This window comes from Bacillus rossius, chromosome 5, assembly GCF_032445375.1.
Source record: "Bacillus rossius redtenbacheri isolate Brsri chromosome 5, Brsri_v3, whole genome shotgun sequence".
NCBI classification, from domain to species: domain Eukaryota; kingdom Metazoa; phylum Arthropoda; class Insecta; order Phasmatodea; family Bacillidae; genus Bacillus; species Bacillus rossius.
In genome coordinates, this window is record NC_086333.1 from 62,093,367 (window position 1) to 62,110,543 (window position 17,177).

The following is a 17,177-nucleotide window of genomic DNA, read 5'->3' on the forward strand; positions in this document are numbered from 1 at the left end:
ATACACACGCAAAAGGGTTACTTAAAAACCATCAAAACTAAATGGCTGATACATTTAATGAATGAGTTAAAAACAAATCTATGTCACCATACTTATTAAAACAAGTCAAAAAAAATTCCAAATCTCATCTTAGAAAACTTTGCAAATGTTCAGTTTTCTTTCGAATGAAACAAAACCCAAAATTTACTGGGCGATTTCCAGGACCAATTCTGTACGACCCATTACAACATAATTTTTTTTTCTTTCTCCCATTCCTGACAAGAGTTAGGCTCGGGGAGGGGCGGGGAGAGGAGGTGGTTAAGGGGCGTGTAGGGAATAAAGATGGTTTTGTTCCCTCTAACAATCGTGACTGTGCCTTCCAACACACCCCTTCCCTTGAACACTTCCCCCACCCAACCACCTCCTAACACACCACCGCCCTCCCCCCCGGTCTACACTTCCTGGCCAGCAATCCGATTTGCATGCCAAGTCGATAAAATTCATAACCACCGCGAGAGGCTCGCTGTGGAATGGGCCTGCAGCCCCCCCCCCCCCCCCCATCCTGAAGAAACGTCGGTGGGAAGGTGCTGGCGTGGCCTCGCTTCACCGCGCCGCGTCTACGACGATCTAACTGTTTCATTTTTTTTTTCAAGTCAACCTTCGGACTCGCCTGGAAAAAAAAAAATTTGGTTGTCTGTAAAGTCTGTTTACGGACGATAGTTTAACGTGACAACGTCATGACAAAACATTGGTGAAATTTTTGCATACTTTTATGAATAAAATTGAATCATTTTTATTTTAATAATAAAAGAATAAATATTTAAAATTATAAAAGTGATCAGTATTTTAAAATGAAAGAATAATTAACCTTTATTGCCGAAATTGTTGTTGTAATAAGCAATGAAAACCACATTTTTTCACTTTACTTTATAAACAGTCGACGAAACAGTTCACGTGTAGGGCCTAGATGACTTGTAATTAATTTTAAAAACTGGCGTTTAGATTTAAGGTTTAAATATAATTATGAACAAGTTTTCATATCAATAAATTGTAATCAAATATCTCTCATCAATTATATTAATCACCATAATTTTTTAGACAATTGTAACATAACCTATTATTAGTGCACTCGCCGACAGCGTAACGGAACACAGCGTAATGGAACAATGAGTGTAACGGGACACAGCGTAACGGAACAATGTGCGTAACGGGACAGTTTTTCGTGTGTGCAGCCGGCGTTCATCGATTTATTATACGTTGTCACGTCAAAAACCTCTACAGCTGGTGGAAGACCACGATATCACATCCAGCACGTCGTTAGAAATTTTATTTTATTTTACAGTTGATACGATAAAAATTTTAAACTGGGACATTTTTTTTGTGGACATAGTGTATTCTTAATTTTACGGGTGTGTGCGTAAAAAAACTCTCTCTCTCTCTCTCCACTGAATGGTGCTATTGTAGTCATTTGGAGCCATGTATTCTCGAAAACTAGAAGTCTCGTTTGTAGCCACGTAGCCTTGTGTTACGGAAGCTTCGTAGTCCTGTAGCCTTGCATTCACGTTAGATACGTAGTATTGTGTTGTGTCTTACAATATTTTTATCAGTTGGAATTTAAAAAAAACGTTACTCAGTCAAATAATATGCCATGAGTAGACACCTGAAATACTCGCGGATTCATTTCGTGATATGCTACAATTCAAATAATTATACCTTAGCGCTGCTTCTGCAATTGGTTCACTGTTAATCTGGAGTAATGAGGGCCAATTAGAGACCCTCGCTCAAAGAAGTGTCGAATCACAGACACTCGGTCGAGACGACTCACAAGTCAGCAGCCAATGTACAGGTGGCATTTGCCCGAGTGTGTAGAGTGTAGTAGAGTCTATCCTGGAGGTCATTGAATCCGCGAATTTTACAGGTCTCTAGTCATGAGACATCCGAGACATTCAGCACGTCGTTAGAAATTTTATATTATTTTATTTTACAGTTGATACTATAAAAATTTATATCTGGGATATTCTTTTGTGGACATAGTATATTCTTAATTTTACGTGTGTGTGCGTAAAAAAAAGAGAGATCGTGGTTTGCTTACGCACGCAACTAGTGCGTCGTTGAAACTATAAAGAGAAGGGGAAGTTAGTGACCTAGGCGCGAGGGGTCGAAATTTGGGAAAATTTTCGGCGAGTGCTTCGAAATACTGACGGGCGATCCTGCGGGCACGAAACATGCTTTTTGTAAGTGAGCCTTGCAAAGTGCTTCGAGGGATTTCAACACACTCATCTTTTCTAAAAGAAAAAAAAATGGTTGTCTGTAAAGTCGGTTTACGGAAGATAGTTTAACGTGACAACGTCATAAAAAAACATTGATGTAATGATTGCATACTTTTATAAATAAAATTGAATACTTTTTATTGAATTATCAATATTTTGTATGGATACAAAGGAGTGAAATGAAATCTGCAATTTAATTGATAAATTTACTTTTATTTGCACTCGTTAATTCAATTATGTTTATAACTTTAACGAACAGATTATTTTAACTATAAATTTTATACACGTTTGCTATTTAACTTCTTCCAATCTGTGTTATTCTGTTAAGGATAGGACGATGATAGGAAAAGTAGGAACCGAATGGGAGTGTTTCAAGTTTAATGTGCCTTGAAAAAGTAAAATCGATGGTTGTTACAATCGAGTGGAAGAGAGATAGATGCGGTGCAAGCGTACAATGAGCGTAACGGGACAAAGCATAACGGGACAATGAGTCATTCTTTTTCGTGCGTGCAGTCGGCTTTAATCGATTTATTACACATTGTCACGTCAAAAAACTCGACCTCGACTATAAATTAACTTTGATTCATTCATACATACACATATAGATACTTTTTATGAATATTTATTCTATCCTTGCGTAAAATATCTCAAATTCAGATGATTTTTGCCCCTGTGTTAGCACTCTGCCAGTGGTTTCTGGAAATATAGCTGTTTTTCAGTGTACTGTTTTAGGAGAGTTTTTTATATTACCCAAGATTAAAGTGGTTTAATCGAGCAACGTTAAAAATAAATTTTTGGTTGGGTGGAGTTTAGCAAGAGAAACTTAAGCTTTGTTCTCTGTAAACTGTAAAAATATATATATATATCTATGGTGTAACTTTACTGATTTTGACTCTTTTATTCTCAGAAAACAATGTTCTATGTTTTAGTGGTTTTATTTTGAAAACTAATATTTTTCAGTTAACTGAAGTATATTGTAATTTTGGGTGATTTCCCATAAAAAAATTGTTCTTTTCTTAATATAGGATGCATAACAATTACAATACAAAAAATTGAATTTGTTAAATACTGTAATACGTCAGTAATGCACATTAAACATTTCAAAAATTGTTAGTTTTGAAAATGTTAATTTAAAAAATACTAATGAAATAAATACTAATTTACTTTTATAAAAAAAATTATTCACCACACTATTAAGCAGTTTCAGTTAAATTTACGATGGAAAAAATTATTACAAATTTTAATGAGAGTACTTCGTAAATTAAATGACACTGAGTTGTCTTACAGTAAACATAATAAAGTCATGAAATATCAACAACTGTATCAAACACTTGTTAAGTACACTGACTGTTTACCATGTTTACAAAAAGAAACTCAGAACTCGGGGAATTGGAGTACAGCGTAGTTTATACGAAGATGCAGTTGTCGGTAACGATGAAGAACAAACACTTCGTTTATCCAAGGTGCGGTCTTCGTCAAAAGTTACGTAGTTTCACTATAATATGTAACAGTACTCATTGTAAGGTTATTGGTAACAGTTGTATGGTCGAGTTTTTAAAAATCGTTTTTTTTTTTTAACTAGGTACTTAAACTAAGCCGATGGTTTCTGAGTCCCGAGGAAGTGAGGATGTGTTAATGTTTCATATAAGAAAATATTTTGGCTAACACAACATTTCTTTCACGTTGATTACAAAAGAATCTACTGCTTGTTCGGAACTAAGCCCAGCCGGCTAAGCGACTCTGCCGGATTATCGAAAGACCAAAAAATTTTTCACGGGCTATAAATTGTGAATTTTTAAAACGCAACCTGTTAGAAAATAGGAAACGCTGTAACTGAAACGAAAACCGACAATAACGATAAACTAGGAGAGACCTGAAAACTATAGCAGCGCAGTAATACAACTTGGTATTCGCTATTTTGCACCATATTATATATATAACACTCTAAAGGATTACGAGCGACGAAAATACATTTTTTATGTGCAACATCTTAGCTCCCGGTATACGGCTTTTGGTAGGAGTAATTTCGTGAATGGAACGGAAATGTGTAACATCGGTGCTGCTATCTGTGGGAGATGACACGAACCGAAGTTCACAAAGCCAAAGGGAAACTATATAGTGTGAACTGTTAAATGGATATTATCAAAATGGGCTGTATTTTAATAAAAATATTTTTTTTTTTTTTTTTTTTAGAAAATATGTTTCAAAGCCGGGTTTTTTTTTTTCAAGTATTTTATTTTTGTTTTTATCGGATCCGCTTCAACATGCAGTCGACGTAGCTGCTACGGCAAAGATTTCTACATGTGAGTCGCGTCCTTAAATGTATTTGAAAACACAATTGGCTTATTTATATTTTTTATTACGTTCTGCATTTTTTTAAAGGATTCTTCGTCAAAATACGTGTGTGAGTTTCGTATTATAAAAAAACACGAGAACACTTAAATATGCGCATAAGCGATGTTGTATGTTACACATCTCTCGCGAGTACTGAAAGTCTCGCACACGAAGGGGGGGTGGGAGGGAGGGGGGGTTTCGCCCACTCACTCAAAATGCGGGATGGTGGAAGACGGACGAAGAAGAGACCAGACCGAGGCCCGTCCAATTAGTCACGTGGTAAGAAAGAGGAAGAGGGGAGGGGGGGTAGGTCCTTAAGTATCGCCGGACCGTCCCTGCACTCATCTTCACGCAACAACGACCGCGGCCTGTGGATGCAAGACGACGCAGATGACGCAGATGAGAGCGCCTTCAGGAAAGAAATGGGGCACTGAGGGGGGGGGGAGGTGTAGGAGGATGGCGAGGAAGAGAACACGTAATAAGGGTGCCTCATGCCCGCATCATCCGGAACACTGTGATCTGCCAGGCGGACTGGGGATAATGATGAATCAATTGAAAATGAAAGAAAAATTTTGCTTCGTAGAGTAACTGGGTTAAAAAAAATAATATTGAAGGAAAATCTGAAAAGGAAAACCGTAAATTCAGCAAAGGTACCGACTAAACCCTGGTTGCCTTAATATTAAAATTATTACATTGGTTCAAACTATGATTTTTTTTTTAATTTTCAAACTTAAATAGACATATATTTTTTTAAACTTAATTTTTAATACCGATTTTACGTTTCACACTCAAGCAGAAAAATTGCATTAAATAATTTAATAAGCAGCAATCTTTTTTTCACACCTGGAAGGATAAGCGCTTACCTGCAGGAAAACCAGTTATCGAATCCAACTCGCCAAAGAGTTATGCGTAGCTAAGCCGATGCGACACCCGCTCGTTCGCGAAACGCCGGAAACAAATCCGTTCAGCGCAATCTATAGAGCGAGTTGAAACAGCACGAGTGCATGTTGTGTTGCAGATGCACCCGCCGACAAGAGATTACGCAAAAAAAAAAAATTACCAGGAGGTTTTCGGAACAGGACATACTTCAGCATTACGTCGCGCGAGCGCGGCGTAGCTCGTTAATTAGGGTCGGAAACAGTCCTTTCCGTACGGTACGACTGTAAAAAAAAATAAAAGAAATTCGAGGCGAATAGAAACTCGCCTATCCTGTTCCAGTGCCGGGGAGGAGTTCAAACAATGTTTGCCACGGGACGGGGGTTAGTATTAAAGTCCCGACGCGCGCGCATAAATCGCGAAATTAGCCCGGCGTGGCCCGAGGACGTAAATCTGTCGCGTCGCTACGTCCCCGTTGACGCGCTCGGAACTGTTCCGCGATCCCTTGTTTGCGATGAAATTAACCGCGCGTCTCGCGTGATGCATGCTGGGGGAAAACCCCCACCACCCCTACTTCCCTTCCCCCCTCCACCCCGGTTCAACAAAACCGTCCCTCTCCTAACCTGGACCCTCCCCTACACACTTAGAATTAACTTAGGCTAGGAAAAAAAAAAAAATCGTCAACATTTCCCTACCCTTTTTCGCATCTCACATAACACATCCCCCCCTTTTCCAACCCGTTCGCGTTCCGAAGTCGACGAATGCGTACTCGCGGAGTATCCTCCATTAAAAATTCTTACTATCGCTGCGTACGCAGTACGTGTATAATGATCGTGTTGTCACTGCGCGATAACCGACGGCATACGAGACACCCATTTATTATATTGTTACGATCCACCTTCAGAGGGGGGGGCGAGAATCGTAGCTCTTTACATAGAAACAACTCGCTTGGCATCAACTAGTCTCAACTTCATAAAATACTTTACTGTACCTAGGATCATAGGTTCGTCATCCCGTACAGGATGTCTGGTGAGAGCTGAACTAAGGAGATTTTGCAAAATAACATAATACTTAATTAAAATTATTTTATTCTTAAAGTCAAATACTCAACATCATTTTAAAGAACATTTAAATAGCGGGATTACAATTTAAAACAATAATCTCTTTACTTCCTTAACGATTGAACGACCTTACAAGAGAGAGAATGAGAGAACTTCACTAAACACTTCCCTAGTCCTTCCGAATACCTCAAATCATAATTAATACTTAAAATTAAAACAAAGATAAGTCCATACATTTTCCGAAAAGCCTTTCTTGATCGATTACTTTAAAAAAATAACGTAGGGGCCTCTCCTGCCCTTGAAATCCCGAACGAACATTACATTTTAAAAACTATGACGCGTGACCCCTGACGAGGGCCATAGCCTCCGCCCGAAAGCTTGACGACTACATTATGACCTAACTTAAATTAAACGACTCGTGGCCTCTGGCGTCGACCATAGCTTCCGCCCGAAAGCTTGAATTCCTACATCACGAACGAACTAACAACTCGTGACCACAGGTGAGACGCATAGCCTCCGCCTGAGTGAGCCTGAATTCCTACATCACGAACGAACTAACAACTCGTGACCACAGGTGAGACGCATAGCCTCCGCCTGAGTGAGCCTGAGTCACCAATCACTTGCGCTTAAATTCGCGCGCCCTGCCGCGCCTAGCATAACAAAAGCTCGTTATTGAAGTCAAATTTACTAAAACAACTAACTAGAACATCTGGGAAGACTACCCCCCCTCTACCCCGATGTGCAGGCCACACCGCGCGGCTTGTTACGACAGCGCGCCCCAGTAACTGCGGCCCGTGGCTGCGCCAGCGCGCGGCCAAACAAACAAACAAAATTCTGCAAGCCCGCAGCGCGCCGCGCCGGCCCCGTGCCCCAATTACATGGTCACGCCACTTGCGCTGACGAGTGAACAGAGCAGCCAGCCCAGAGTCCCGTCAGTAAAGTCCCTAAATTTGATTTCAACAACCCTGCAAAATTTCAACCCGCGACATAACCCTCCCCTCACAGAGCTCGAGCCCCATCGAGCTACCTCAAAATTACAAATTGTCTTTTTCCATTAAACCATAACTATAAATTCCTCATTTCACAAAAATAATAATTTTCTTAGTTCCTTGCTGTCTGAACATACATCTAGATTCTGCATAAGATTTATTTTAAAACAACAAGTATTCATAAAATTAAATGTAAAACTTTTATCTGGTTTGTTCTCACAGGAACCTTCAGAGGCTCGAGTTCTCAATTCTAAAAAAATTGTTCTGTTAGTGAAGCTCTCTTTACAAATTAAATTACTGTTCTTAGTTTCTCAGTATTCGTTAAACAATGTGCAAATTCTTGATAATTATTATTATTTTTTTTTTTCGGTTTCCGTTTATTACCATACTTCTTTCGTTCTTCAAAAAAAATTAAGTGTCCTTACAGTGTTTCAATTAATTAAACTCTTATCTCGTGAAGGTTGGTGCAACTCCTCGAAGTCAGTGTTGTCGAGAAGAGTAGCTCCCTGGGCTGGCCATCAGCAAACACCACTCAACTCCAACAGCTACTGGACTGGCTTCCAGGGCAGCTCACAACTTCTCCCCACATCTGCTTCGGAGTTGTGCCATCCTCATCACGAACAGATTACAATTCTGAAACATCATCAACAGGCATTACCATCACGCCTGACAAATACAAAACTAACTACTAAACTGCAATCGATGGGCAAGGATGCAAACACACAAAAAAATAAAATTAATTAATTCAACTGCTAACATAAAGTATCCCACCCTTAGCATAATCTAATCAGGCAAATAATTTGATAGGAAAAACTTAAGGAAGGGAAACATGACCTCCAATGATTTTCCCTAACTCTTGAGTCTTGATCTTCTCTATACAGCAAATAGTCCCCACGAAGTAACTGGGTTGAAGGTCAGTTCACATGACCCACCCATAACCTCTTCTACTCTTCTTTTCTTCTGGGGGCAACCACAATGCCCACCAATCTCTCTCCATGGTGCCGAACCAGCTATCCCATGAGAGTAAACAACGTAGTCAATAGAAGCGCAGAGGGGAAACACCAATCTCTGGCTTGTCGAGTCATAAAACTGCTTTATCTTCTTCTTCTTCTGAGTAAAAATATCTGACTAACCTTGCTTCTATTCTTCCAAACAGTAAAAGTTCATCAGGTATCTTCATGAAAGAAACATTCTAACTAATAATTCTTCATTTTTCTTCTTCTTTATTTCTGTTAGTTGTAATAGAAGGCCATGTTAGGGAGGTTATAGGGAAAAAGAGTGGCCAATTCCCACCCCATCACCCACCTAGATCATGACTAATTAACTTTTAAACTTTCTATTTCAAACAAATAAAAAAAAACATTTTTTTTTATTCAAACTTTTAAACTATAATTACTTTTACTTCATAACCTCAAAAGCTAATCAATAATTCTAAATGAAATTGTGATTTACTGCATCCTTGTTCCATCCGATCTGTTTGTTTATAACCTTTCTTGTAAAGTATAAAATTTTCAAACATTACTAATTCAAAAAAAAATTAAATTCTGGTGTCCTTTGAGTTACAATTAACTTTACTATTTCTTAGCTTGAAATAATTTAAGTTTTCAGAACTATTTCATTGTCTAATTCACAACACTTAAAAATCAACTCAAAACAACAAATCATCAAAATCAATAAGATCATCTGACCTACCTATCAGTACGGTGAACTTGAACTGTTCGTACACATTTATAATAAGCTATTGTATTTAAATTCCAACCTAAATAAGGTTTAAAAAAACTACTAATCCCTCTGTAAATTAAGAAAATTAACTTTAAAAATTAAACTTAAGGTATTAGTTCTTTTTGACAGCTACCACAACTCACTAGTTCCATTACATTACTATAACCTAAAAAGTTCTGTAAATAATGTTTATAACAAAAAAAAACTCCAGTTACTGTCTTCCATAAAAAAAAATAAAACTTTACATGACCTTATTAATCTCCACTTGTAAGTCCATGGCTGCCAGCTTTCTCTTCTCTTGAATCTTCAGTCTTGGCTCTTGTTTCAGTGATCTTGTATCTTGTCTCTCGAACTCTTGTCATCTTGTAAACTGGACTGCTGCTCAGCTCATCTTAAGGAATCTGTAACAGTTTCAAAAATACATGTTAATTTAAATTACATAATTCCTGTTCTTTGGTCCTAAAAAAAAAATGGTATTATTAGTACACATAACCCTGAAACAACATTATTATTCATTGTTTATTACTTAAAAAAAATGCTTTACCATAAAATCCTTTTTTGTTCTTTTCATTAGGCCTATTTATTTTCCTTCTTCTTAATTAAATTCTGCTTCAAATGTTAATCCTAACTTAAGACCTACCATCTATTTATTATTCATTACCTACATTATTTATGTTACCCTAAAATTCCCATAAGTTTCTAATACTTCCTATCAAAGACATTCTCTCTAAAAAAAAAATTTACTTGTGACTCTTAACTTAACAAACTTAAAAAAAACTTTTACACTAGACTTAACTTATTATTCATTCTTAGTTACTAAATTTCTATTTGTAAACTTTAGTACTTACAAACAAAAACTGCCTATTTCTCTCTACCTCTTAATCTCTTTCAATTATTACAATAATAATGTTACCTTGCATCTTTAAACTTTCTTCTTTTCAATTAAATTAGACATCTCATAACAATAAAAATTCTGCCTATACTCTTCTTATGGGTGTACAAACCAACAACAAAATTTCAAATTCTCAAGTTTTCTTATATTTAAATTATGCAATGCAAATAACCTCTGTGGTGCCTGTACCCTTTAGGCCTACCACCTTCTCCTCCCACAGCATGACAACTCTTATTCCTCGGGGTTTGTATTCACTGTTACAAATCAAATATCTCAAAAAAATTAAAAACAAATTTATTATTTTAAGAAAACAAAAATTTACATTGAATTTACTATGGAGCCTGGAAATCTTAATGTCTCACAGCAGCTAACATGACTAAATCCCATGGAACCCCAGGTTTACATAACCTGTGCCCAAAAATTTAAGCATACCAGGCTTTCTCTGCACTGGTTTTACAGCATCACACACTATTTAGGGCCCCTGATCTGCCATCAGTCCCAAGGAGTTTTCCCACAACCCCTCTCTACACAAGCGCCTACCGCATTCCTCTCAATTGGCTATCGGTTTTACGGCATTCTTTTGAGATCCGACCATCAAGTTAGGGCTAATCGAACACTAAACCTCCATACTTCCAAACTAATGTAAATCAATTAAATTTTCTCTGTAAATTCTAAAAATCAAAAAAAATTATTCCAACATGCCAAAGAAACTTCCAAAAAAAATTCATAATCTTATCTTCAAACCATTAAAATAAAAATAAATAGATTACTCTGTTTTCTCCTTAATAACTGTAAACTGTCAACAAATATCATGTCGTAAATTTTAACTATGCTTACTGACTCTTAATCATAAAATCTCATTTGTCCTAATTAATAAACAACCGATTTCCTTAAAATCTCACTGTATCTCTCACACTCAAACTTCACTGGTTGAATATCTCAATAAATTCAAAAACAATTATCTAAACTCTTAAAGAAACTCCTCCCCAATTATTCAAATTACTTCACCTTATTTTATTTCATTACTTAAAACACCTTAAAAAAAAATTAATTAATTATCTAGCTATCTTCCATTATTATTTATTTACCGAACAAAACTTTCTCCTAAATTAATTTAGTAAAATTCAATTTCACATTAGGCAAGTACACTAACTCTCTACAGCAATGTTTCTCATTTCCCTCCTTCCTAACTGAATCCAATCTTACTTAACCTCCAGGGAATTTACCTCACAAAATAACCAAAAATTTCACTGTAGTGCCTATCTGCTATAGGCCCACTACACAGGGGGCTCTAACCCCACCAACAAACTTCATTGAAATGGTACCCTATCCCATACAGGATAGCCACTTCGGTACTACCATGGGGAACTCCTGCCCCAAACTACTCACAACTCTCAGGATTCTCCTGACCCTTAATTCCGTAGTCAGCCCATCTCCTATGGTCTGCGCTACAATTCCCTTTCTTCCCAGGGACACAACGCCTCACCTTAGGGTCCCTCGCCTTAAAGAAAACATTAATTTTGTCTCTCTGTTCTTTTGGAGTAAATTCCCTCTACACACAAAATCTAGCCTTCCCAGTTTTCTCAATGCTTATCGATTTTATAGTGTACCTCCTTAATAATGTTTACAAATCCCAAAAAAATATTTTTAAAACCGAGGTAGAATTTAACTAACAAAAACATAAACAACTTACAACGAAACACTTCTAGCCTATACATCATACACTTCTTAAATTAAATTACTTACATACTGAAAGTTCCTCTTCTCCTAAAACACACTTAAATTTAAATTTATTTAACCAATAGTCTATTTTCTTATCGCTAAGTTACCGTACAGCTGATCAAAACAAGGTCACGGCCTGTCCACGTCTCCGTATGAGCCCGTGACATCACCGAATTCCATCAGGTGCGCCAACCCTCGCTTGCGGTTCCTCCGTTCTCCGCTAGGTCTCAGCACCTCCCCGTCACGTGTTCATTCTGCCACGTCCACTGACGTGTCGTTCTGAAACAACTCTCAACATTTTTCTAATTAAAACAAAACATCACTATAAATTCTATAACTCTCTTTTACATAAACTCTCGTTTTCTCTTTAATTCCTTTCTAACGTTTATCCTTCCCTCGACTGATTTAATTCGTACGTCTCGTCTCCTACGCGCACGAAAACAAAACAAACTTCTCTTGAAAATAATTCCTATTTACGACAAAAAACTTTATTTTAAATTATAATTCTCTTAACCTACAATCTTAAAATGAACTTCAATTAAATTAAACCACTTGCATTATCTCTAATAAGCATTTAACTTATAACGTATTCTCCTCACGTAATAATCCCCGATATAAATCTACAATAAATTCAACGACTTAAAACAACTTATCACTATAAACTTTATCCTTACAAGTATCCTCAAATAAACATCTGTTACGTCAAAAAAAATATCTCAAAGACTTCCTCCACTATAGACTAAAATTCCGTAATCCTCTCCTCAAGTAAACTCTTAATAACCTGCTATCAGAAGCTGAAACTAACTTAATAATAAACATAAAAATCTACCTCTCTCTCTCTCCAGAAATAGAACCTATCCGGCGAACTCTACCATTTCTGTCACGTGCACCTACCCGGCGCCTCCACCATTTCTGTTACGATCCACCTTCAGAGGGGGGGGCGAGAATCGTAGCTCTTTACATAGAAACAACTCGCTTGGCATCAACTAGTCTCAACTTCATAAAATACTTTACTGTACCTAGGATCATAGGTTCGTCATCCCGTACAGGATGTCTGGTGAGAGCTGAACTAAGGAGATTTTGCAAAATAACATAATACTTAATTAAAATTATTTTATTCTTAAAGTCAAATACTCAACATCATTTTAAAGAACATTTAAATAGCGGGATTACAATTTAAAACAATAATCTCTTTACTTCCTTAACGATTGAACGACCTTACAAGAGAGAGAATGAGAGAACTTCACTAAACACTTCCCTAGTCCTTCCGAATACCTCAAATCATAATTAATACTTAAAATTAAAACAAAGATAAGTCCATACATTTTCCGAAAAGCCTTTCTTGATCGATTACTTTAAAAAAATAACGTAGGGGCCTCTCCTGCCCTTGAAATCCCGAACGAACATTACATTTTAAAAACTATGACGCGTGACCCCTGACGAGGGCCATAGCCTCCGCCCGAAAGCTTGACGACTACATTATGACCTAACTTAAATTAAACGACTCGTGGCCTCTGGCGTCGACCATAGCTTCCGCCCGAAAGCTTGAATTCCTACATCACGAACGAACTAACAACTCGTGACCACAGGTGAGACGCATAGCCTCCGCCTGAGTGAGCCTGAATTCCTACATCACGAACGAACTAACAACTCGTGACCACAGGTGAGACGCATAGCCTCCGCCTGAGTGAGCCTGAGTCACCAATCACTTGCGCTTAAATTCGCGCGCCCTGCCGCGCCTAGCATAACAAAAGCTCGTTATTGAAGTCAAATTTACTAAAACAACTAACTAGAACATCTGGGAAGACTACCCCCCCTCTACCCCGATGTGCAGGCCACACCGCGCGGCTTGTTACGACAGCGCGCCCCAGTAACTGCGGCCCGTGGCTGCGCCAGCGCGCGGCCAAACAAACAAACAAAATTCTGCAAGCCCGCAGCGCGCCGCGCCGGCCCCGTGCCCCAATTACATGGTCACGCCACTTGCGCTGACGAGTGAACAGAGCAGCCAGCCCAGAGTCCCGTCAGTAAAGTCCCTAAATTTGATTTCAACAACCCTGCAAAATTTCAACCCGCGACAATATGAGCACCTGAGCAAAACTAAAAAAAAATATTTGTATACACAAATTCCCCTCCTTATTGCAAATAAATATAAAATTGCAATTTTCCAAGCTGGAAGGGGGCGGAATCTTTAGTACAATAAGCTTTATGCAAGTGCTGACGAGAGAACTTAGGGAAAAAAATTTAACAGGTTCAAAAAATAATGAAAATACGATAAAAAATACATATTTGGCCAAGAATTTTTTTTTCCTTTCCGTGTTAAACCTTGCCGATGTCTGAGAGAATTAAATTTTTTTATAAAGAATCAATATTTGCACATTAATAACTCTAATATCTATATTTACTCTCTACCTAAATGAAAAAAAAATTACATATAGTTAATCACTGACCGAACAAATATATTATTCATTTGCTTGTGTCAGAAGTTCATTTTCGAAAACAATGTATGAAAATTTTTATTTTATTATCAACCACTTAAGGCCATGTTCAAATTTAAATACCGATTTGTGTACTTACCAACTTGCATAATTTATTCACCCTTTTCCTAAACAACGCGTTTTCCAAGGTAAATAATTTTGTAACTCTACAAATTTGTTTAGCCTGGAGATTTTTTCATCTCAAAATAGTAAATCTTAACGTTCAGTTGGAAACACAGGAATTTTTGTCAATTTTTTTCGTAATTAATGATTGTTATACATGTATGTGTTTGTGGAAAGTTTTAAATATAGGCCTACATATTATTTTCATTTAATTCATTAATCAAGTAAGGAATACTTTACTAAATTCTCTAAGTTGGTAATGTGATTATGATTCATTTTAAGTATAGACACCCACTCCATAGGCTAATACCTCCATGGTTTCAAAGATCAAGCGTGCAAAATTTCATAGATAGGATGAACGATGAGTTATCATTGCAATGGCAAATTTTTATCAAGAATAGTTAAATTATGCTTTAGGATAGGTTTTAACAGAATTTTACCTAGACAGTAACCTTTTCCATGTTTTGAAGGTCAAGTGTGCAAAGTTTAAACTCAATCGGATAAACGATTGTTGAGCGCACAGAAGACAAACACACAGACACACATACACGAACATTAATTTTTATATATAAGCTTTATCGATTTGCTATTGAGCTCTCATTTTTTGAGCGATATCCTATCTGAAAAAAAGGTTATTTCGTCAAATGTAATAATTTTTTATCACAGGAAAATGACAACAAAGGAACTTGTGGTTTATTTCTTTGGAAAAGTTTTCCCGGCAAGAAACACTGGTAACCATCCGTGAAAGTTGGATTCGGCTGCACGACAGACAACACTGTAAACGACGAAGATTGAAATATGGATGCCTTTACGACCCATGTTGGTCGTCTGGATATGTTTGGGGGGGAATACCGAGAAACACTCAGCTATCAATGTTTGCGTGACTTTCTGCCCGACTGAAGTGATGTCAGGGGGAGTGATCAAACTTTTACAAACGTGGTGAAGGGTGTCATATTTCATGTCTGGCCCCTGTAAAGGATTTAGTTTCTGTCCAGAAATGTGACGAATGGAGCGTAGTGACAGAAATCATGAAAGTTTCTGTTTCAAGTTGTGGAATTCAACCCGTTCCTTCCTATACAAACAAATACGTGAATCCAGGACAGGTATGGCAGTAAAAAAAAAGTGAATTTTTTTTTCAAACTAAAGCAACTAACTTAGTTAATGTTTTTAAATGATATTTATTTGGAAATATTAAATAAAAAAGGTTAAATATTTATTAAATCTTACAATTTTAACGTCTATATGTTTAAAGCATATTTTAAGTAATGATAAAAATTATCTTCTAAGTCAAAAACTAATTTTAATAAACGATGGCACAAAATTTAAGTGTTTTGGAAAATGTATAAAAGTAAATTTACGATTGAAAGTATAAAAATTAAACTGAAATATATCTATATACTTAAAAACTATTACTTTTAAATATATTTACACAATTATTTTTATTTAGAAAATAAAACTTAAGGAATAAGAATCGTAATTTTTTTTATTAAAAACTCATCCCAAGCATGCCAAAAAGGAGTACATACCAAATCAAACTCCATTCATTTGACAGTAATGGTTTGTTACATAAAAATGTATATGAGACATATTTTTTTAGAAATTTAAAAAGTTTAACAAAATAAGATTGATTCAAAAGGGTACATGGTAGGTAAGTTTTACTTTTATTCTTATTTATACCCCAGGTTTTTCAAACCTCCTTCAACAATTGCTTGTCTAATCAAAATTTTTTTCTGCCAATAAGTCTAGATAAAAATTATAATATTAATAAACATCTTGAACGGATTCGATGGTGTAATTACTAAGGTAGGTATGAATTATTTTTGTGTTTTAACCCGAATTATTCAACTTTTGCAGCAATGATTGATTGTATCTAAAATAGTTTCACAAAAAAGTGTTAGATAATTTTTATAAAGTTTACAAACAGTTTGAACGGATTCGATGGTGTGCCTACGAAAAGAGTTATGAATTTTTTATCCTCTAACACTTGTTTTTTTAACCCCACTTATGGTTGGTCGTATTAAACAATTATTTAGTTGAAAATTTTTTGAATTACTCCTACGAGTTATGATACGTTTAGACGGATCTAATATTCGTTATATTATGGGAGTTACTATATTGTTTTTCTGTATTTCAAAAAACCTTCCTCATAGGTCGGATATTGTCCATTAACGAATTTGACTGAGATTTTCCACTTCTTGGAAGTGATTGGTGAAAAATATACCGCTGATATCGTGTCCATAAAAATTTGATATATATATATATATATATATATATATATATATATATATAAAGATTTCATTTGATAATGGTTTTGGGATCTATGGACCATGAAACGAAAAAAAAATTAAAAACTTTCACCATGTTTACGGCTACAATAGGTAAAATTTCTTTGAAATCAACCTAAAAGGGAGTAAAGAATTAAAATGTAATAGTCGTCGCCAGAAGACTCTGAGGCCAACAACAATGCAATGGCCGTTGCCATGGAGATGAAGAAATCACCAACAATGCAATAGCGTTGAACAATAGGGAAACTTTAATCATTAATCCCCCGTTACCCACATTGGGTGCTGATTTTTGTAGAATTCTTTCTTAGTGGAGGCCAAAGTAGCAAAAAGAATATACGTGCTTAATTCCAAGTCTGTAGGTCTTATAGTTCCTTAGAATTATTTATAAGTGTGTCCTTGAGTAGTATCGCGCGTCATACAAATTTGACCTCTATTTTTCACCCCTTCAGG

The 17,177-nt window shown here is 36.5% G+C and overlaps 1 protein-coding gene and 1 long non-coding RNA gene across 2 annotated transcripts in view; one reads left to right on the forward strand and one right to left on the reverse strand.

Annotated features, from left to right (window-relative positions):
• Nucleotides 1-17,177, forward strand: part of LOC134531887 (uncharacterized) — a 347,014-nt gene that overhangs the window by 215,175 nt on the left and 114,662 nt on the right. The gene's annotated exons all lie outside the window — the stretch shown is intronic.
• LOC134531885 (uncharacterized) lies at nt 6,369-12,306 on the reverse strand. Its single transcript, XR_010075093.1, has 2 exons — nt 11,870-12,306; nt 6,369-9,632 (listed from the first exon to the last, which is right to left on the reverse strand). It is a non-coding gene; the product is annotated as an uncharacterized LOC134531885 (long non-coding RNA).